The sequence below is a fragment of the Dipteris shenzhenensis genome, chromosome 20, assembly GCF_047967505.1.
Source record: "Dipteris shenzhenensis isolate YYH24624 ecotype China chromosome 20, Dip_SZ_1.0, whole genome shotgun sequence".
Taxonomy (NCBI): Eukaryota; Viridiplantae; Streptophyta; class Polypodiopsida; order Gleicheniales; family Dipteridaceae; genus Dipteris; species Dipteris shenzhenensis.
In genome coordinates this window covers 14,427,585-14,450,857 of record NC_141615.1, presented here as the reverse complement: position 1 = coordinate 14,450,857, position 23,273 = coordinate 14,427,585, and the positions used below count along the sequence as shown (strand labels likewise).

The 23,273-nt window shown below is 40.1% G+C and overlaps 1 pseudogene; it reads right to left on the bottom strand.

Annotated features, from left to right (window-relative positions):
• Positions 1 to 21,822, bottom strand: LOC147889323 (uncharacterized; annotated as a pseudogene).
• Positions 21,823 to 23,273: the final 1,451 nt, after the last annotated feature.

Sequence of the window (23,273 nt, the reverse complement as noted above, 5' to 3'; positions counted from 1 at the left end):
TCACTTTGTCCCATAATCCACCTCAGATACCCTTTGCAGCATTAGGAAATGGTGGAGTTTCCTTGCCCTATTGAAGCTTCACTTTTAACCATGAGTCACAGCAACCACAAATCTGATGATACAATTCTGGACTAATTATAAAATGTAATCTGCATTCATCCCAACTTTTTAACATTAAAGAAGGCCGTTCTGCTGATATAAACATATTAAGTTCTTCTTGTAGTGCAGCATCTCTCTTTATCTGCATAGCTCGTCCTTCAATATCAAGAATCATGGCATCAGTCTTTGTTTTAGCTATGACTTTGACCAATTTGATCATCACTCAATCCACGCAAGCATATAAACATTGAGACTATGGGTTTCCTGTGGCATTTTCCATCTTGCAAATATTTGCCTGCAATGTAATCCTCAAGGATGGAGATCCAGCCATCATAAATGGCATCGCTTGTGATGATCATATATACATCCTTTGTGGCAAAGCTATTGCCCAATGTTACCTTGCCAGTGTCAATGAAAGCCTACAAAATATATGAAGCCATTAGAATGCAATAATTAAGAAAACTGACTTATAAAAAAATGATTCATAATTTAATTCTATACTTACATGCCAATTCTCACGATTTGGATGTCCTTTTGCAAGCCCTTTTTGTGCTTTCTTTGGTGTGTTAAAGAGAACCCATTGTCCCCTAACCTGCTTAAGTATATCAATGTATGGAGATTGTCTCAAGATATTTTGAGACTCTAGGTTTGTCATCTTTGATATCTCCACACAAAAGCGTGTGAGACAATTCACTACAATCTTGGCTTGGTGGGTGCGATAGTAGTTCTTTCTTTGGGCCCTACTGTTATCATCATTAGATGTGAATATTTTAGCAGCATATATTGAATATTGTGGAGATAGTATCCAGTAGTGGCACTTGGTTAGATCCTTTCTATCTACCCTTTCTAGGGGCTTCTTTGTTTCAAGATTGAAAGGCATTAAATCCGCTACAGCAGTAGGAGGCCTAGAGTTATAACCGAAGTCTGCAGCAAGCTTCTCCACATGCACTTTGTTCAACCCTCTATATGCATAGGTTGGAGGATCATTTTGACATCTTGTAACTGGAATTGGAAATGTTGCGCTTCTTTAGTGTCACTGAAACTTTGCGATATGATTCTATGATTGTTGTCATTGTGTCAATGCCATTTCCATCAACTGATTTGACACTTATCCGACCTCTTGTGTGCATGTTGTCATCTACATCAGACTTCATATGAGATGCTTCATAATCATTGGGATCCAAGAGAAATTTCTTGTTTTGATTTATAATAATCAACAATCCAATATCTCCCTCCTTTCCAACCACATCTTCTGTGATTTCATGTACCGATCCAACACAAGTGTATGCACTTTTATTAGGTAACAATACAAACAAGTGAACTTGTATCAACGATGCTCCCTCACTACATATATGTCAAAGTACCAAGGTATGCTTTTGTCTCCAAATCCACTTATAACTTTCTCAACCTTCTTCATGCGGTCATGTCTTTCCTGTAAAAAATCCAAGCAATACACAAACTATCATCTTTACAATATTTACAATGTTAGAAAAAACACATTATCGATAAACATATCTCAAATAGAATCGACAATTGACACCAGGCATAGTGGTAGATTTGAGAAAGCACCAGGACCTAGGGAGATTTGACCGTGTGGCAAAATCTTATGGGCTTCTTTTAAAGCACCAGAGTCTGGGGAGATTTGGCTCTGTGGCCAAATCTTATGGGCTTCTTTCAAAGCACCAGAGTCTAGGGAGATTTAGCCGTGTGGCCAGATCTTGTGGGCTTCTTTTAAATCACTAGGGTCTGAGGAGTTTTGGCCGTGTGACCAAATCTTGCTAGTTCCTTCCAAATCACAAGGGACTAAACAGATTTGGCCATGCAGCCAAATCTTGCTAGCTTCTTTCAAATTGGCCAAATCTTTCTAGCTTCTTTCAAATCACTAGGGTCTAGGGAGATTTGGCCGTGCGGCCAAATCTTGCTAGCTTCTTTCTAATCACGAGGGTCTAGGGAGATTTGGCCGTGCGAACAAATCTTTTCAAAGCACCACGGTTTGGGGAGATTTGGCTGTGATTCCAAATCTTTCTAGCTTCTTTTAAATCAACCGGTTTTAGGGAGATTTGGCCGTGTGACCAAATCTTTTCAAAGCACCAGGATTTGGGGAGATTTGGCTGTGATGGCAAATCTTTCTAGCTTCTTTAAATCACCAGGGTTTAGGGAGATTTGGCCATGCAGCCAAATCTTGCTAGCTTCTTTCTAATCATGAGGGTGTAGGGACATTTGGCTGTGTGGCCAAATCTTTTCAAAGCACCAAGGTTTGGGGAGATTTGGCTGTGATGCCAAATCTTTCTAGCTTCTTTCAGATCACGAGGGTCTAGGGAGATTTGGTCATGCAGCCAAATCTTGCTAGCTTCTTTCTAATCACCAGGGTCTAGGGAGATTTGGCTGTATTGCCAAATCTTTCTAGCTTCCTTCAAATCACCAAATTCTAGGGAGATTTGGCCATGTGGCCAAATCTTATGGGTTTGGGTAGATTTCAAACTATCAAGGTCTAGGTCTTGTGGGTTCCTTTCAAAGCATCAAGGTCTAGGGAGATTTGGCCGTGTGGCCAAATCTTATCTGTTTTGAAAGAAGCCAGTAATATTTGGCCGCATGGCCAAATCTCCCCATTTAAAATTCAAAATTTAAATCTTAAGATTCAAATTTCAAATCTAGAAATTAAAATTTAAAAATAAAAAATCAGAATCTTAGATTCAAAATTCAAATTCAATATTAAAAATTAAAAATTGAAATTAAAAATCTTAAATACAAAATTGAAATTTCAAAATTTGAAAGTCAAGTCATATACTAAAGATCCTACTTTCAAATCACACTTTCAAGATTCCTACTATTAAATCACATAGTACAATGGCTTATTTTCAATCACATTTCATACTTTGCAAGACTCTTGCTTTCAAATTGTGGTGTGTTGAAGATGGAAAGGATGGAGAACATGCAAGAATTAGGTACACTTTCTATTTCTTTTCTTTTCTTACGTGGATGATTGAGTGGCCATTGTCGTTTGTGAGCTTGTGCTCTTTGGATTTCAAGCAGGTAGGTGAATCTATCCACTTGCTCAAAAAACTAGTTCTCTTGTTGCATGCGGTAGTTGACAAGGTAGAAACTTTGAAGCACTCAATGGCTGGGATTTGGCTAGGAGGCGCAAGGGGGGTGCAAGAAGAGGCATAGGAGACAAAGGGAGAGGACGCCCAGGCTATTAAGGAGGCACAGGGAGTGAATGCAAGGGGGAATAGGGTAGACGGAGGTGAATTGAGAAGAGGGTAGACAGAGGTAGATGGAGGAACAGAGAGAGGAGGGCAGACGAAGGTGCAGGGGGTTAGGACAGTCGAAGGCACAGGAGAGGAGCCATAGCTACACATGGAGAAGGGGGCCACAAGGGGAGGGGGCACATAAGAGCAAGGAAAACAGGCTAGAAGGCAGAAGTGTCAGACAATCGCACGTTGAGGGAACCGGGGCGAGAGCAAGCTGAGGTGAAGTGAAAGCAGGCACACCATAGGCGGGATAGGAGCTGTACGGGGAAGAAGGGAGCAGTCCAAGCTTGAAAATCACCCCCTCTAAAAAGCAGCCTCTCAAAAAGACATTGGAATGGCTTGGAGGGGAAGAGGCAAATGGAAAGTTTGGAGGGAAGAGGAATCCCCCCAAAAATCATGTTGTAGAGCAAAAAAAAGGAAAAAAAAAAGACCTCTTTCTAATCCAACTATTGAGTGTGGAACCTATGGAGTGTTTAATTGGTGAAGGAAGTTTAAAGACTACATAGATAAGTGCACACTACTAGGACCAATTTGGGATGGGGAGCCTCCCAGGACTTCTTATTTTGACATAGTTTTGAAATTTTTTGCTTGCAATTAGCTAACCAAGGGTGGAGGAGTGTTTTGCAAGAACTACCCCATCTAAGACATTGTCCTAAGGCTCTCAAACCACCCTAGTTACACATTTGAGATCCAAGAAGGGAGAGAACAAGGTGAGCCTAGAACTTGATTACCCATCAAGATAAATTCAATTCCTTCTCATAGTTTTACTTTTTATGATTGTTTTAAAATGTTTGTTTAACTTTACCTTTTAAAGTTTTGGTCTTTTAATAGTTTTATATTTTCAGGTTTGCTTTAAAGTAATAGTATGATTTTAAAGTGTAATAGCGTGAATCATGAAAAGCATGTAGGATTTTTTTGAAAGTAGGATCTCTAGATTTGAATTTCAAACTTTGAAACTTGAAACTTGATGAAACTTGAAATTTGATTTTGAATCTTAAGAGTTGATTTTTGAATTTAAAATTTTGAAATTTCAAATCTAGATTTTCAATTTTGGAAATTTCAATTTTTAAATTTAACATTTGGAGATTTGGCCATGTAGCCAAATCTTCCTAATGATTTGAAAGAAGCTAGCAACATTTGGAAGCATGGCAAAATCTTCCCAAACCTTGGTGATTTGAAAGAAGATAGCAAGATTTGGCAGCATGATCAAATCTCCCCGAACCCTGATGCTTTGAAAAGATTTGGCCACATGGCCAAATCTCCCCAAACCCTGGTGATTTGAAAGAAGCTAGCAAGATTTGGTTTCATGGCCAAAACTCCCCAGACCCTAGTGCTTTGAAAGAAGCGTACAAGATTTGGCCACATAGCCAAATATCCCAAGGTTTGAAAGAACGTCACAACCAAATCTTCTTGGTGCTTTGAAAGAAGTCGACAAGATTGCTAGGTTCTTTCAAAGCACCAAGGTCTGGGGAGATGTGGCCGTGCATCCAAATCTTGCTAGCTTCTTTGAAAGCACCAAGGTTTGAGTAGATTTGGTTGTGTGGCCAAATCTTGTTGCTTCTTTCAAAGCACCAGTGTCTGGGGAGATTTGGCCATGTGGCCAAATCTTGTTGGCTCCTTTCAAAGCACCAGGTTTTGGGGAGATTTGACCATGCAACCAAATCTTGTGGGCTTCTTTCAAAGCACCAGGGTATGGGGAGATTTGGCTTCTTTCAAAGCACCAAGGTCTAAGTAGATTTGGTTGTATGGCTAAATCTTGATGGCTTCTTTAAAGCACCAGTGTCTCAAGAGATTTGGTTGTGTGGACAAATCTTGCTATCTCCGTTTCAAAGCACCATGGTTTGTGAAGATTTGGCCATGTAGCCAGATTTTGCTGGCTAAAATTCAAAGCACCAAAGGAAGATTTGGTTGTGCAATGAAATCTTGTTGTCTTTTTTCAAAGCACCAAGGTCTGGGTATATGTGGTCATGCGGCCAAATCTTGATGGCTTCTTTCAAGCACTAAGGTCTAGGGAGATTTGGTCATGCGCCCAAATCTTGATCTCCTTACTTTCTTCAAAGCAAGGAGATTTGGCCATGTGGCCAAATCTTCATGACAGACCTCTTTCCAAGTGATAGCATCTTGGTTCAATAAGATTTTGCCATGTTTCCAAATCTTGTACTTGGCAAAATCTTGATTTCACCACCCTTTGGCACATAGTTGAATGTCGCACAGAAGCCTAGCAATCAAATCTTTATGGTGACCTTGTAAAGCATTATCATCCTAAGTCACACCATCAGATATCAAAATTGAACTATAACAAATGCTATGTATGCAGGTGCCACATAGAAAGTGGGGGTTAAAGTCAACTTGCTTGTCAGTGGAAAGATTGTTGCCATTGGGAAAATAATGTCTACATCACATGATGACATGTGCCAAGGTGTGCCCTTGGGAGAAAACAATGTATCGGTGGCGATTCATATTTGTATGGATGAAAGTGCACTTCTTCCATTTCCTACAATGGATGTATTCTTAGTCTATGAGGCTTTGGGTAGTGTTGTTTGTTGGAAAGCACGATTAATGAGTTTTGTGCTCAATGTCAATGGAGCTATTGTACCAATGAATGATATAACATCAAATAACATTGAGGTTGAACCTCTAAGTGAATATGATGAGTTTTCCATTCGAGAATCATGGAAGGACAAGAAATTTTTAATATGGGATGAGCAAAAAACCAAAAGGATTGCTGAGGATGTTGTTTTGTATGTCTACCCATTTGAACCTATAAAATTTGAGATGCTTGGTGAAGTATCATAGTGACGTATCAGGCATCGATACCATCGACTTAATAAAATGTCTCATTGCATAAATAAGCTTTTTGGATGGAACTTTATTAAGAATCAATGACACCATGAATTTTCCAAGTGGTTCTGGGAAAAAGAACTGTTGAGATATCAAGCTCCACTCACGATATGCCAGGGTGACCGTTGTGCATTTATGTCACTGACTTGTTAGCTGCAGATGTAGTTGGTACACCGCCCATGAATAATAGCTGGATGACAGCTATCCTTATCTACTCTAGTTTGTGGCTCAGTTAGTATGCCACCTTAGTTAGTTGAGTTTGGTTTGAGACCCACATATAGGGTTCTTTTATTTCTTTGTACTTGAGTTATTTTGGCTTTCACAACTAAGAAGAGGAAAACTGTTTTCAGCCTCCACCTGTGTGTGTATTCCCCCATTGTGTATGTGAGAAAGCCGCAAGTGAGACTCCTTCCCTCTCTCCCACTATCTTCACATGGTATCAGAGCCTTGTTTGTGGTAAGGAGCTCAAGAAAGAAAACCAAGTTCGTGGTGTCCTGGTAAGAGGACCAGTGTTGCTTTCCTATTTCGAGTTTGGGAGCAAATCTCTATAGGTAGCACAGCCAGAAGTGCAAGAGTGCACTGTCTCAGATTGAGATGCCCTTCGTAGTGTGGCGAGAGCGTAGTATATGCTGTGGGAGAGTGCACTATACACAGTATCTGATTTGAGGCCATTTTGAGGCCCTTTTTGAAGGCGGAAGTTCTTCGCAGGCACTCTGAAAAAGGCCCTGTTTTTACTGTGCGACCATCGATGAAAAGTTGCCATAGAAATTGCATCGTATGCCTGTGTGCAGAGATATTGGGAGTTTCCGAATCATGCTTGTTGCCTGTTGATGCAAAATTGTCACTAGGAAGTGACTGTGTGGTCAAATACCACTTTCGTCAATTTTGCAGATCTGCCCGTGTGAGGCAAAAGCTGTGTTTTTCATAGTGACAAAATATTTTGCAGTGTTTTGTAATGGCGTCTGATTCTCTTTCACAGATTGTCACTGAAAGGCTTGACAAGAACAACTTCCAGGCATGGAAGTTTAGAATGACGAATTTACTTATGGGAAAAGGCTATTGGGAGTTCATTACAGAAAATGAAGAAGAACCAGTTCTTCCTAATGTTCCCAATCAACAGGAAATGCAGGCATTTAAAGGATGGCATGAGAGAGCTAGAAAAGTTATGTACTGGCTGTCTATCAGTATTTCGGATTCTATGATTGTGCATATTCAGGATGCAAGTACGCCAAAGGAGGCATGGGATACTTTGGCAAAAATGTATAGCACAAATATGCAAGCCAGGAAAATGCAACTTTGAGTTGCACAATGTGCAGAGAGAAAATTTGAGCATAAATGACTACCACATGAAGGTGAAGAAAATTGCAGATGCACTTGCTTCCATTGGATGGCCAGTGGAAGATGATGATCAAGTTTCTGTGACCTTGAATGGTCTAGGAAAGGATTATGCACAGTTCTGGACATCCATTGCCGTCCGTGAAAAATTTCCTAATTTTGAAGAGTTGTTTGCTCTTCTAATTTCTAAAGAGCAGAGAAATGGGGGTGCATCTTCTTTATAAGGAACTTCAAAAGAAATTGTCTTCTACTCAAATGCTGGAAGAGGTAGAGGCAGAGGAAGAGGAGGCCGATCTGCAGGCCGTGGTAGAAATCAGAATATGCAGCAAACTCAAGAAAACCAGTCCTATGGAGGAGGACGTGGTAACTCTAGATGTAGGGGGAGCCAAAGAGGCCATGGTGGATGGCAGAGAAGCCAAAATGCAAATAACAATGTTGAATGCTACTACTGTGGTAAAATGGGTCATATGGCTAAGGATAGCTACAAAAAGCAGAATGACATTATGAATGGAAAATTGCAGCAAGGCAATTATGCATCTTCTAAGACAGGGTGATGATAGAAATGAGCATCTATTTATGGTGCAGCACATGACCAATTCTATGACAAGTGCAAAAGAACGAAATGATGTGTGGTATGTTGACTCAGGTGCATCAAACCACATGACAGGTCATGCAGAATGGATGCAGGATGCAAGGAAAATGGAAAAACTAGGATTTGTGGAGACTGGTGATGATACTGCACATCCTATTGTGTAGATTGGTAAAATTCCTTTGTCTATGCAGGATGGGAAAAAGAAATACCTGTCTGATGTATTTCATGTCCCGAACATCACCAAGAACCTGGTTTTTGTTGGTCAAATGGTTGATCAGGGCTTGCACGTCAGATTTAATCCTCATGGATGCTTTGTTGAGGATATGAAAAATAACGGTCGCTTGATAGCAAAAGGAAAGAAGAAAGGTAGGATGTTTATGTTGGATGCGGACATGCCTGAATTGAGTGCAGCAATGTTTGCACATGGGACTGGTGTAGTTGCAAATATTGATATCTGGCATAAACGCATTGGTCATGTTAATATACAACGACTTAAATGAATGTAAGCCCAAAATATTGTTGCAGGATTGCCAAAATTCAAGGTTGCAGAAATGCATAAGGTTTGTGAAGCCTGTCAATTTGGAAAACAGGCAAGGAAACCATTTCCTAGGCATGTTCAAGAGAGTAAAAAGCCATTGGAATTAATCCACTCTGATGTGTGGACTACTAAAGCTGCATCTATCGGAGGCTGCCACTATTTTGTCACTTTTATTGATGACTTCAGCAGAAAAGTTTGGGTGTATTTTATGAAAAAGAAAAGTCAAGTGTTTGGGCACTTCAAAGCTTTTAAAGCTATGGTTGGAAAAGAAACAGGCCTGCAAATAAAATGCCTAAGGTCAAATGGAGGGGGAGAGTACCTCTCAAATGAGTTTGCAAGGTTCTTGCAAGAGCATGGCATAAAGCAGCAATATTCATGCAGTCATACCCCACAGCAAAATGGACTTGTAGAAAGGAAAAACAGGCATATTGAAGAGGTATCTTGGGCCATGCTAAATGAAAAAGATCTACCAGATTATCATTGGGCTGAAGCAGTTGCTACAGCAGTTTACATAATGAACAGGACTCCCACTGCAACAATACATGGCATGACGCCAGAGGAGGTGTATACTGGTAGGAAACCAGACATTTCTCATTTGAAAATTTTTTGTTGCATTGCCTATGTTCATGTGCCAGACGAGTTGAGGTCCAAGTTGGATCCAAAAGCTGAGAAGTGCGTCTTTATTGGTTATTCTCTGCAGCAGAAAGGGTATAGATGCTATAACCCTTCTTCTCGTAAGTTTACAGTGAGCAGAGATGTTGTTTTTTATGAGATGAGAAGCTGGTATAAACCAATAAATGTGATGATTGATGTAGATGCACAAAATGGTAATGCTGCACAGAATTCACAGTAGCAATCACAAAATATCAGTGGACCTGCAGTGTCCTCTAGCAGTGGTTCACATACTTTGCTATGGATAGGCAGATTGAGATCAGGAGAATCTCCTCAAAGCAATGCAGATAGTGGTACACAGGTATCACGAAAAGGAAAAGAGAAGGTAGATCAGCCCATGTTTGATGTGAATGTAGGTCACTCTTATGTGGATGGTGAATCCAGTGGCTCAGAACAGAGCATTGATGATGAGTTGGGTATTCCTTCTGTTGTTACACCTGGAGTAGGGAAGACTAGGGATGTTTTGAGAGCACCTGGAAGTGAGTCTATTTTGCACAGGTCTACCAGAGCTAGGTATCCTATGGATAGGCTGAAATATGATGGATTTACAACCATTTACTATGCCTATATGGTCAAAGTGATATAGGAACCAGAACGTACGAGATATTTTGGCCAAAGACACAACATATCCAATGATTAATGTACAAAAAGTGTACAAAAAGGACACGTTCTTTTGGTTTGACCAACAGAAAAAATTTACCCATTTGGCTAGGCATTGCTCAACCTAATGTACAGAAGGATAATAAATCTAAAAATTTCCAAAAGGTTTTCATACAAAATTGGGCACCTATTTGCAAAAGATGCAATGCACAAATTGATGAGGTGTATGCAGATTGCTGAAATAAGATTTGGATGTGCAATAAAGGTGATCCTCCACATTAGGAATCTGTTGATGCTATTGTATGGTCATGGGTTCCAAAAGGTAACCTCTCAAAGAAGGTTTCCTCAAAGAGCAACAACCTCGCCATCAAGGTGAAGATACCAACCATTGCATGCAAGTGAGCTTTATCCAGTTTGTCTCATAGAATAGATTTTGACTCCCATGCTGACTCCACAATGGAGTGAAGGTACTTGAAAAGCATGACATTTTTTTTCTTGCACAACGATAATTTAATTGAATACTGGCGAATATTTTGGAAGGTATGACATTGATCTTTTTTCTTTATCCTTTTTTTGCAGACCATTGCTTTGTGGTTGCAAGTTACGACACACTCGGAAAAATATCAAGGACTAGTGTTGCATTCTTACTTTTTTTGCAACTAAACTAAAATGGTGTTTTTGAACACCACCTTTTTTCCAGAAGAGGCAAAAAATGCTTGGTTGAACTCGAACATATGATGTTTTTCTCCCAGCTAACGCAAAACATGCACACTCCAAATTGTGAGTTTCATATACACAGCCAAATCTATAGAGAAAGTCAATGGAGTGCACTTAATGCATTGTAATTGCAACCCCTCAAAAAATACCATGCATTGGTCGAAACCTCAACATTTGACATTTTATTTATGTCGATGCAAACCATGCACATTTGTGAGATTTGGATGGACTACCAAATTTAGGGGGAAAATCAATGAAAAACATTGAATGTAACATAATTACAACCCCTCGAAATCTCCTAAATTATCAAGATTTTCCCAAATTCTCTAATATGGTGTTAAACACAACAAATCTCCAATTTCGCTCGGCAATATAACACTGGTCAATACTTTATGCCTAATGTAGCGACTTGATAATGCAATGTTCCCACTTTAAGGATAATGCCTCACCTTGCCACCCGCTATGATTTTAATGTTGAATTGTTGCACTATAATGCTAGTCGCTCTGCGTTACAAGTAGTGCTGAGACCCACTAGGATTCCTATAATAAGGTAGCCCATTTTGCAATTGCTGCTATGCCATTCCAGAAACCTAGGAGTTGCCAAACCTTTTACTGAATTTTAACAAGCTTCCATTTTCCTTCCAAACCCAATTTTGGGCCTCCACTACCATATCTTGGACAAATCCACATGCTTCATGGGCATTGATGACCTTGACCTCTTCTACGAAAGAACTTATCTTCGACTTTAAGCATGATATCCCTGGCTATGTATACTCTTCATTATTCCCACCTTCCACTACTCCCTCTAGCTCCCAAACTATCTCCATTCCTCTCCCTTCTCAAATAGAGGAACCCAAACTCTACCCCACTAAATGAGACCAAGTAGTCCGCTCAACAATCTACCTCCCTATCTCAAAAAAAGTACCGCTTTGTAGACACTGAGAATGTTGAAAATTACATGGAGCACAATAATATGCAAATAACTAGATTCGTGCCTCTCGGTGTAGAATCAAGGGGTGGTCATCACAGTTCACGTGCAACATGAAAGATTCAAGTTATTCTATCAAAATGTGGTAGGCTATCAAGCACTCTAGGATCTAGACTTGGCCCCCTTCATCCAAGCCATGGGCCTTCAATTTGGGTGAATAGGTTCCCTTGCCAACTAAACCTTTGATAGGTCACAAATTTTTTGGAAATGTTTAATAACCTCTGCAAGACAATAGGATGGTTGCATGTAGACAGTAGCCTCAAATATTGTTAGATCACATCAAGTACCATTTGAAGGGCATTTGGACTACCAGTCATCTCCAACCCATATGAGACACTTCACTACATGGATCAAGAGCTTAGAGGGCTAGTTCCCTAAAACACAAAAATCCATAGGGGAGGGATCCCAATCCACCTGATAGAAAATGCCATGATTTCCAAGGCTACCAGGGTGGTCACTCTTTTGGCCCAAATCTGCTTGAATATCAATATAATTTGAAACATGTAGCAGGTCGTGCGATTCTACATTCAGTTTTTGTGGAGGGAGGATAATTATGTGCTTGTTTTGCTCAATAACCTGAGTAGAGTAGGTGTTGTGGCATTCATGAAATGTATGGATACGTCTATTAGCACTTTTACACTAATTGTTTGAGTGAAAATCTCATTGCAAAGCCAGGACTCTTGAGTGATTGCATCCACTATTCTGTATGCGCGTTGCATGTCCCTAATCCCTTCTTTGCATTCCATCTTCATAGAGCATCACTCAGCTCCATTTTCATAGAGCATCATTGTATGTAGTTGCAAAAGTAATGGTCTATGGGGAGCATGTGAAGGGGTTAAGAGTGGCAAAGTATTGGCTTGACCCTTAGAGGCTTGAGGAACATTTCTCAATAGGGGAGTGGCTCGTGTTTGCCTAGCCAAGCAAGGCCGTTTTTCACAAATGAGTTTGCAAGAGGGCTGAATAGAGAGTGATGATATGCGTCAATTGTTCCAAAAACTAATTTGGGATGTGTTTGAGGTTCCCATGTCAGAATCCACAGGCAAATGCTGCACAAAATGGCCAATCTTGCACTGACAGAGGCGTTGAAGTTAGGGGGCACAGTACCGGGCCCTTTACCCTACCTTGGGCAACCCAAACTTGTTTCGTATGTTCTCCTGGTTCCTAGCATTTACTGTTTCTCATGTGCTTTCATCCAATTGGGCTTTGATCACTTTTATGAAGGTAGCATAGAACTTTACATGGCGTCCTTTAAGCCATGGTGGCTCAGGCCACCGTTCATTCCGAGGTTCATTCTCTTCTCAGTCCCACTTCGAGATTTGCTCTAGCAGCACCACCTTCACCGAATTGTGTCATCAATGCTGCTCTACAAAGCTAGTCTTGATTTCTTGCGACCTCCTGCTAGATCTTGCGCCCCTTGCACAGCAACCTTTACCCTAGATTTTGTGTGAAATCCATGACTTGTTGCTTAGTGAGCCTTTTCTCTTTCCACGTAGTTATTGGTCGTGGTTCCCATGTTTCTTCTTCACTCTTCCAAAATGCTTCTGGTCTTGTGCACATAATAAGCGTATCTCCTTCATTGAGTCATCGAGTTAGTTGTTTGCCTTGCTACCTGTATGTTCACCTATAAGCAATTGCCAGATTTATTCTAGGACTCCTTGAGTAGCATTTGATCTAGTGATTGATTCTCTATTATGTTGCTACTGTCATCTCTACTATGCTCTTTGTCTGATGGCTTGGACAGTGGTATATATATATATATATTTAGAGTCATATATCTAAATTATTTTTCCTTACTTTATTCTATTTTTTAATAATTTAGCATAGTTGGTTATATGTGTTCTTATATGCATTTCTTACATCTATTATTTATTGATTACTATCTAAGTATACATACGGTAAGACATTCTTTCTTTGATTATGTGGTTAAGTTCTATCTTTACTATGTGATTAATAATATTTTCAAAATCCTTCTTACTAGGGTATGTTTTTAAAATTTTACTCTTGCTTACACACGCACACACACACACTTAAGTGTATTAAATGTTTATTCTTTTATTTTTGGCTAACCTTTAAGGATCTTTATCGTAGTTTTCTTATATTTATTCCTTAGTAAATTGTCTCAAATCTTTCCATCTTATTTCCTTCTTTATTCTTTATTTCTTTTAAGTTATAAGAAATGAGTAGGCTTGAAGACTCTAATCTATCTATATATATATATAGTTACATTTCTATATATTTGTTGCTTATAAGTATGATGCTATAAGAACCTTTATATCATTTTCTATTTTACACTTAGCTAGCTATGGTGCTACTTTCAACAAAATTTGTTTAAGCTCAAGCAAATGATTAATTATTAACTCATCCTAGAGGGATAAAAACATGCATTATCGACCTATAGTGACTCTGTTGAGGGCATGTGACTACCCGGCCCCCCCTTTTCTCTAGTTAGCATGAAAGAAAAGAATCTTGAGAAGGGTGTGGATTACCCCCCGCCAATTATTTCAATCAAGTCACTCTTTGTTCTTTATGTTCGACGATTTAAATTTTGTGTTTAATGCATGGGTGTGGAATATCCCCCATTTTAAAAAAAAATTTATGTTCTCAAATAAGGGAGTGGATTACCCCCCTAAGATTGTTTCTTTTATGCAGACTACCCCCCAAGATGTATGCTTCACTTAGAATACTTCACTTAGACTCCAGGGGAGTTTGCTAATGGTATATTTTTTTCTCACAAGGGTGTGGACAACCCCCCAACATGAATTGATATATCTCTGCTCATTTTTAAACCCCCATCCTACACACACTCAAACATACTCTTTTGGTTTCTCACTCTTGGTTATGAATTAACCCCCTCTTTTGTATAATTTGTTTTACCTTGGAGATGGACCACCCCCCTGATTTGGTTGAAAACTAAATTTGGTAGGAAATTTCGGTGACAAACTCAAACAAATTTTGTAAGACAGCTAGGATGTCCGCAAGCACAGACCCTTCCAAAATGGCATTTTTCTCTAAAAAGTTGGAGGATGCACGAAGGGAAATGGAAACAATTGGACAAGAAAATAGAACTAGACCATTTTTATATCAAAAAGCAAAATGAAAGAAATATTAGAGAAGTTATGACATCCGGTTATTTTTTGGTATACATTTAGTTCTAAGTCTCTTTGGTATAAGCGATAACAAGCTAGAGAACACAAGCATTACCTGTCTTCCCATTGATGCCAAATTTGTTCTTACAAGTGGTTTTCATGGGATGGTGATAGGTAAGTGGACCCCGACCTCAAAGCCTAGGCTATTGGATGGATTCAAAATTTTTTAATACCGATTGTACTCATACGTTATGAGCATCCATATAATAAAAAAGCTTTTATCCACCTTTATCTAAGCATTGTGTGCCCCGTGTTGTTAATAGGTTTCTATTATTTAAACACACACACACCCAAACCTTGTTATCCTTTGGCCAGGTTAACTATTGGTAATAACCCTTGGCTGGGTTGCCACGTGCCACTTTTCTCGTTAAACACTTATATCGGGTTAGGCAAGAATGCTAGTTTTTGCATAACTCAGAATAGTTTAACCTTTCTAGGTTTATGGACATTCTCTCACTTTGCTAAGATGTGTAGAGGAATGCTAGATTGATTTCTTATGGCATCTTGGATTCAAGGATGATACATGTTCCCCTCTGGCCCAAGGCATCCAAACTATACTTGCATGTTCTCCAAATAGTGGATTTCATCAGAAACTGATCAAGTTCGAGGAAGAGGCAAAAGGAAAGTGAGAGTGCTCTCAACGGAAGCAAGAACGGAAGAGGGAGAGAGAGAAACACGTGCAGAACCACCCTAATCTTCTTTTTTCATTCATTTATATATGTGTTTGAGTATTGTACATAACCGGGGTAAAGGCACAGTGACCTTTAACCCCCACAACCTCCCACTTAAAGGACAATGTGCCTTTAAGGGAGAACAGCCAGTGAGCATACTATCCAATGCCCATCAATACATGACAATACTCAAATTGCTGACTAGGTAGACTCTTCGTCAGCATATCTGCAGGGTTATCATCTGTATGAACCTTGACAAGCTCTATGCGCTTGTCCTCAAGTACTTTCCTAATGAAATGATACCTGACCTCAATATGTTTGGTCTTTGCATGAAAGACTGGATTCCGTGCTACGTGAATAGCACTCATGGAATCACTATGCAATGTCAATACACCTGTATGAATCCCCAAATCTCCCACTAGCCGATCAAGCCATATAGCCTCCTTACAACCCTCTGTGGTTGCAACATACTCAGCCTCTGTGGTAGACAAAGCAACGCACTTCTGTGCCCCAGACATCCACGACACTGCACCACCTGCAAAGGTGAACACATAACTAGAAGTGGATCTCCTACTATCCACATGCCCTGCATAGTCTGAATCTGTGTACCAAGTACACGCATGTCTCCTCTACCAAAGCAAATGCACATCTCCTTGGTACCCTTCATGTACCTCATGATGCACTTAACTACCTCCCAATGCCTCTTTCTTGGATTAGCACTATCACTGCACCACCTGCAAAGGTGAACACATAACCAGAAGTGGATCTCCTACTATCCACATGCCCTACATAGTCTGAATCTGTGTACCCAAGTACACGCATGTCTCCTCTACCAAAGCAAATGCACATCTCCTTGGTACCCTTCATGTACCTCATGATGCACTTAACTGCCTCCCAATGCCTCTTTCCTGGATTAGCCATATATTGGATAACAACTCCCACTGCAAATGCAATGTCTGGTCTAGTAGCTATCATAGCATACATAAGACTCCCAACTGCTGATGCATAAGGAACCTTGGCCATCATGGCCCTTTCCTCATCTGATTTGGGACTATCTGTATGACTCAGTTTCACATATGGAGGCAATGGAGTACTTTCTGCCTTCCCCCCCTCCATATTGAAATGCTGCAATACTTTTGTAACATACTCTTTTTGTGAAAGCCAAAGGAGTTTCCTACTCCGATCACACGTGATACACATACCAAGAATATGACCTGTAAGTCCCAAATCCTTCATATCAAAGGCCTCATGCAACTTGGCCTTTAATGCATCTAGCTCATAAGTATTCTTGCTAGCCAATAGCATATCATCCACATATAGTGCCAAGATTATCAAGCTATTATCCTTAGCCCTTTTAGTATAGAGGCACTGATCAATTTCACTCCTTCTAAAACCCTGGGACCGAATGAAAGCATCAAACTTCTGATACCATTCTCTAGGTGCTTGTTTAAGACCATAGAGACTCTTCTTCAGCTTGCAAACTAAACGCTCTTTGCCCTTTTCTTCAAAGCCTTCCGGCTGCACCATGTAAATTTCCTCATGCAAATCCCCATGCAAGAAAGCTATCTTGACATCCATTTGTATAAGCTCCATATCCTCTGATGCCACTAGTCCAAGCATGCATCTAAATGTGGTCATCTTCACAACCGGAGAGAATATCTCTTCAAAGTCCACACCCTTCTCTTGCTTGAACCCTTTAGCGACCAAACGGGCCTTGTACCTAGGCACATCATCACTTGTGACCTTCATTTTGTAGAGCCATTTACATGGCAACGCTTTCTTTCCATGTGGCAAAGAAACCAAGTCCCAAGTCTTATTCTTCATAAGTGAACTCATCTCTGATTGCATAGCATACTCCCACTTGTGTTGATCCTCGTGCATCATAGCCTCTCTGTAGCAAGAAGGCTCCCCACAATCACTAAGCATCACATAGTCGACCCCTGGAACAAACCTATGCTGGATATGTTGTGATTTTGATTTATGTTGATGATCTGATTCTGACTGGTAGTGATGATGATGACATTGCTAAAATTAAGAGCAAGCTAAAAATGGAGTTTGATATGAAGGATCTAGGGGAGTTGAAGTTATTTCTTAGCATAGAGGTGTTGAGAACACTTGATGGCATTTGGCTTATGCAGAGGCAGTATACCTTGAATATGTTGGAGAGGTTTGGCATGAAGGATTGCAAACCAATGGATATTCCCTTGGATCAAAACATGAAGATGATGGCTGATTCTGGAGCTGAGATTGATGACATTACCAGGTATAGGCTAGACACTCTAGATGATCTTCCTAAGGGCATTTCAGCTTGCTATCCCACCTGCATATCAGCCACATTTGGCTCATCATTTCCACCAGTAGATGATCCATCATCTACCCTTGATTGTATACCTGTGGGAGTACTTGGTGGTACCATTGGACAGCTTGTTGTCTATCAACATATGTAGGTGGATTCACATCCTGGAAAGTGATTCTCCTCATTTCCACATCCCTCATGGGTGCCTTATGCATCTTCTTCTCATTGAAGACTACATCATGGCTGCGTATGATCTTCTTCGCTTCTAGATCCCAGAGATGATAGCCCATCTCTCCACTTTCACCATAACCTAGAAAGATGCATTTCCTAGACTTAGGATCTAGCTTCTTTCGAAGCTCTTTTGGCACATGTGCATATGCCTCACACCCAAATATATGCAAATGAGAGTAAGAGGGATTCTTGCCACTCCATGCCTCTTCAGGAATACCACCATCCAAACTCTTACCAGGTGATCTATTGATCACATGCATTGCAGTCTTCATTGCTTCAGCCCAAAAACCACCAGAAAGACTTGCATTGGAAAGCATGCATTGCAACCTTTCTTGAATGGTACGGTTCATCTTTTCTACAACTGGAATTTGCTCTGGAGTACGAGGGGATGTGAGCTCCCTCTTAATCCTACGTGTATCACAGAAATGCTGAAAGTCATGAGAGAAATACTCTCCACCATTGTCAGTCTGTAGGCATTTAAGTGTTCTACCTGACTGATTCTCAACCAAGGCCAGCCATTTCTGAAATACCTGGAACACATCACTCTTCTGAGCTATAGCATAAGCCCACACTTTCCTAGTTTCATCATCAATGAATGTCACATAGTATTCAGCCCGGCCTAATGACTGTGTAGGCATGGGACCACATACGTCTGAATGCACCAAATCAAGCTTTTCAAACTCTTTCTTTCCCCTTCTTTTATGGGCTGATTTAGTCTGCTTCCCATAGAGACAGTGCTCACAAAATTCAAAATCAGAGAAACTCAAATGCAGTACATAACCCAAACGGCATAAGAGTTTCATTCCATTCTGGCTCATGTGCCCCAACCTCCAATGCCACAAAGAAGTGCTTGGCTGCTTGGTTATTGCAACAACATGATCAAATACCCCTGATACATGTAAGGGATACAAAGTCCCATACTTGGCACCCCTAGCCAAAAGCATAGAGCCCTTCTGAATTTTCCAACTCTGAAAGCCAAAAGTGGTGTGAAAACCAGCATCATCTAGCTAATCCACTGAAATAAGACTCTTGGTCAACTTAGGCAATGTCTCACATGTTTCAAAATAAATGCAATCCCATTTGCAAAAGAAAACTTTATGTCACCTACTCCCACTATGTCACATGCATAGTCATTTCCAAGATGCACACGACCTGTCTTTCCACTGTCATAAGTGGAGAACCATTCTCTATGGGGAGTAACATGGAATGAAGCACCAAAATCCAAAATCCAATCGTGGGAATATGCATCATCTGAAGTGGTAAGAAATTCTGCAGATAAACTAGACATGAAGAGAATGTCATTGTCACTATCATGTGTGATTGCATTGATCTCCTCGATCTTCACTTTTCCTTTGTCCTCCCTTGGACTCTCTTCCTTTTGATTTGCACCCCAATTTGCATTCTTTTTCTTATCCTTTTTCTCTCTTTTCAGCTTGTAGCAATCCTTTTTCATATGGCCCTTCTTGCCACAGTGGTAACACTCAATGTTCTGTGCCTTGGATTTGCTACGAGACTCCCCTCTTTCTTGGGACTTCCCCCTAAACTATGATATGCCCCTTTGCACATTTAAGGCTGCATCCTGCTTGTTGCCATCCATAGACTTCCGTCTAATCTCCTCGGCCAACAACCACGAATGAGCGCACACTATTCAAACTGCAACCAGAGTAATCTGCATAAGGTATGCTCAAGAAATCATAGTCCCACGGTAATGATCGCTTCTGAAAATAGAACCTGAGATGCCTCAAAACATGGGTGCCATTGCATAATCGGACTCAGCAAGAAAATTTGCAAATATCTCTCTTCTGCCGGAACTCCAAAATCCCAACCGATGAGTGAGAAATGGGAGTCAACACTTATCCACTGCCATGTGGCATAAATCTAAGGTTTCAAAACCTTAGAATGAAAAATGCATAACAGAGAGACGAAATCGAATACACAGAGATCTATAACTCTAAAAATCCTCCATTGAATCACGTAAGAACTGATAGGTAGGGGTTTTTGGGCGTCCAAAACGCAATGGGACAGACGGTTTTGGAAACCGTGGTCTCAATCACTGGGTCCAACACACAGACTAAAAAACGTTTTTGGAAATAGAGCTGTTTGTAAACTCCATTGGAGTGTGAATGATGAGCAACATAGAAGTTTTAGGACCTCCTGAGTCCACTAGAACTGACAGATCTGCAAATGGTTGCTCCAAACTTGAGTTCCAACCCCTGGGCAGAAAAATGCAGAAACTGACACAGTGAGTCAGAAATCCAATGAAAAATGATCCCAAATTCAAGAATGAAGGTGTTTCCAAGCTCCTGAAGTGAAGTGGACACCAAAAGCAAGCAATAGTTGCCTCTACAAGTCAATACGGAGTCTCTGTCATCGAACAGAACAGGGAAAAGCTCAAAAAACGACTTTTTCTTTGAAAACACTTAATAGGCTCTCAAAACCACTTTGCAAAACCAAAGTGACTTTTCCAAAGGTTCCTCCAAGGTCTCTACACACTCGGATGCAAGTAAAGTCCCCACAAATCTTCCCACAGAGCTTCTCCTTCCTCCCACAGAGCTACTGAGCTTCAAGCATTCATGCACGCTCAGCTAGATCACCCGGGCTCTGATACCAATTGAGAGTGCTCTCAATGGAAGCAAGAACGGAAGAGTGAGAGAGAGAAATAGAGAGCCACATAAGTTTTGGTGGGTGTAGAACCACCCTAATCTTCTTTTTTCATTCATTTATATATGTGTTTGAGTATTGTACATAACTGGGGTAAAGGCACAGTGACCTTTAACCCCCACAAAAAGGACACACCTTTGATTATCGGCATTGCTTCCATTAATGATTGGTTGCAATTAGTCTTAATCTTCCAAAAGGGACCCCAAACCGCCAATGTGGCATTTGATTCTTTTCTTTGGCATCTCATTGATCTCAATGCTTCTGATGAGCAAGATTTAGAGTTTTACCCACAAGGCTCTCCCGGCAATTGTGAACAAACTCCTACTGGTAAATGACTTACCCTTGATTCCTTTGCCTTCCCAATTCTCCTGCTTTCCCCTTAACCCCATGTGTGGATGTTGATGGTCTTGATCCAGCCGAGAAAGAATCCTTATCAAGCCTAACCCAAGACTTTTTGCCTCCTCTAAGAATTCTTCTGACAACCCTTTTGTAGAGTTTTCCTCCTCCATCCCTTTGCTTCCCCATAGACAACTTGAGTTGGATTCCATTGGCCTTATTCACACAAACTTTCGGCTTTTGAGACCATTAACCACCATGCAATCATTTCCTCTCAGCTGACCTCAATTTTACCCTCCTTTTATTTCCCTCCAAACCTTTGACCAGTCCAATTGCTCAAGCCATGGTGTCTACTTCTGTACCAAAGATATCCCTATTGAGAAGTCAGGCAAGAAGTACCTCAAGACCATTTGGAACATACATAGGAACTATATCAAGTGTTGTTGTTCTACTTGGGATGGATCTAGTTGTACTTCCTCTATAAAGTGGCTGGACCAAGTTTCGTGGTCCATGATCCACACTTTTCAAAACCTCTTTAAGCTTGAGTCCCCTAAAGGTCAATTTTATGCTTTTATTTATTGGGTTGCTTCTCTCCCCCTCGAAGCTAGGACAAGCCTCATTGCTTACTACCTTTTCGAAGAACAACTACTTGAAGATGCTCGTAATTTAACCCATTCTGCTCCTAGTTCCCCTCTCCTCCAAAAAATCAACCATACTCCTCTTGCTCTCATTATTGAAAAAATCCATAAACCTTACCTCACCATTGAGTTCTCCAAGGGATCATTCAAGAAATCAAGGCTCTCCACTCCACATGGATCCTCATCTTCCCACTTGTCCAAGTGCCCCATGCGTGGAGCCAAGAGATATAGTGATGCTTTGGACATTTCCAAACAAATCACCTTCAAGTAATGGCCCCCAACGATCATTGGCTACCCAGGTCCATAGTACGTGGACCCTTTTTGTAGAAAGGAGATCTCCAAAAGGTTTATCCATGTTTTTTTTCCTTGAAAAGTGTTTGAGTTTATTACGCCAAGATGGGTCTTTTTGGAAGCTATTGAGAGTTTTGATCGCTCTAAGGTATAAATGTTTGAAAATATTGGCTTTGCATCGTCTTATACTCCACATATCTCAAAATGGTTTTATCATCCTATGGGCACATTTACCACTTCTCAAAATGCTTCATGCATATGTCGACAAAGCAAACGCTTTGTGCCCTTTTCAAATGATGGATTCCTAGATGAGTCACATGTGCTTAAAACGAACATACCTATATGTCATCACCCTAAGATTAAATAATTTCTTTCTAAAGGTTTTAATCATCTTCCCCCACTTTCTCCTAACCCTTTCATAGCAATTGAATAATTATTTAAGGCATGGTGTGAGGTATGTAAGATTTTGAATATCATGCCTAGCACCCATCATAAAGACAAGATTAGGATGCTATGTCTAAAGATTATCGATAAACGTTGTTTGAATTGGAATGTTTCCCAACTAGGGTATAGACATAAAAGCATAATGGATGAAGTCCAATCTCTCACCACACATTTGTTTGTAGTAGGATTGGATAAATCACCACAAACACCTCCTTTCATATGCAAAAGGTTATGCCAACTATTAGCTATTGGTAGGATATCTAGGAATGAATTTGAGGCTACTTGTTGGAATGAGGATAACATTACAACATGTATTAAAGAAAGACTAAGCTTATTTGATTTAGAGGAAACGAATGTTTTGACTTTACCTTACCTTATGTGTAGCTATAAATGTCACAAAAAGAAGTTCTGATGGATTACTAATGCTCATGCAGCCAAGGATGTTTTTATTGAAGCTATACGTATATATTTATTTAAAAATCCTAGCAAAAGTTTATCAAGCTAGTTTTTTTAGTTTCATAATATTAATAGAATATGTTATAATTTAATGTATTTTCTTTTGAAATTTGAAGAAAACGTTGTAAATCCTGGCAAAATTTTATTTTTTTTCTCATAAAAGTTTCAAATCTTGGCGAATATTTTAAAACTTTATTTTTATTATGGCATAAAGACTTCAACTCTAGTATAAAAGTTTAGCTTCTTAACGAAACTAAGAGGAAAGAATCATCCATGCATGTAGCATGTGTTTTCTCACATATTATTGCAATTATTAACTTTATCCTTTCTAGTATGATTGATGGACTTAAGGAAGTGTTGCTGACATGCATAACGATGCATGGGAATTTTTTCATAGGAGATTAATGCCCTCTAGCTTATTAATAACTCTTGTGACTTTTTGATTAGTCTCCCTCCATCCATTTTCTGCA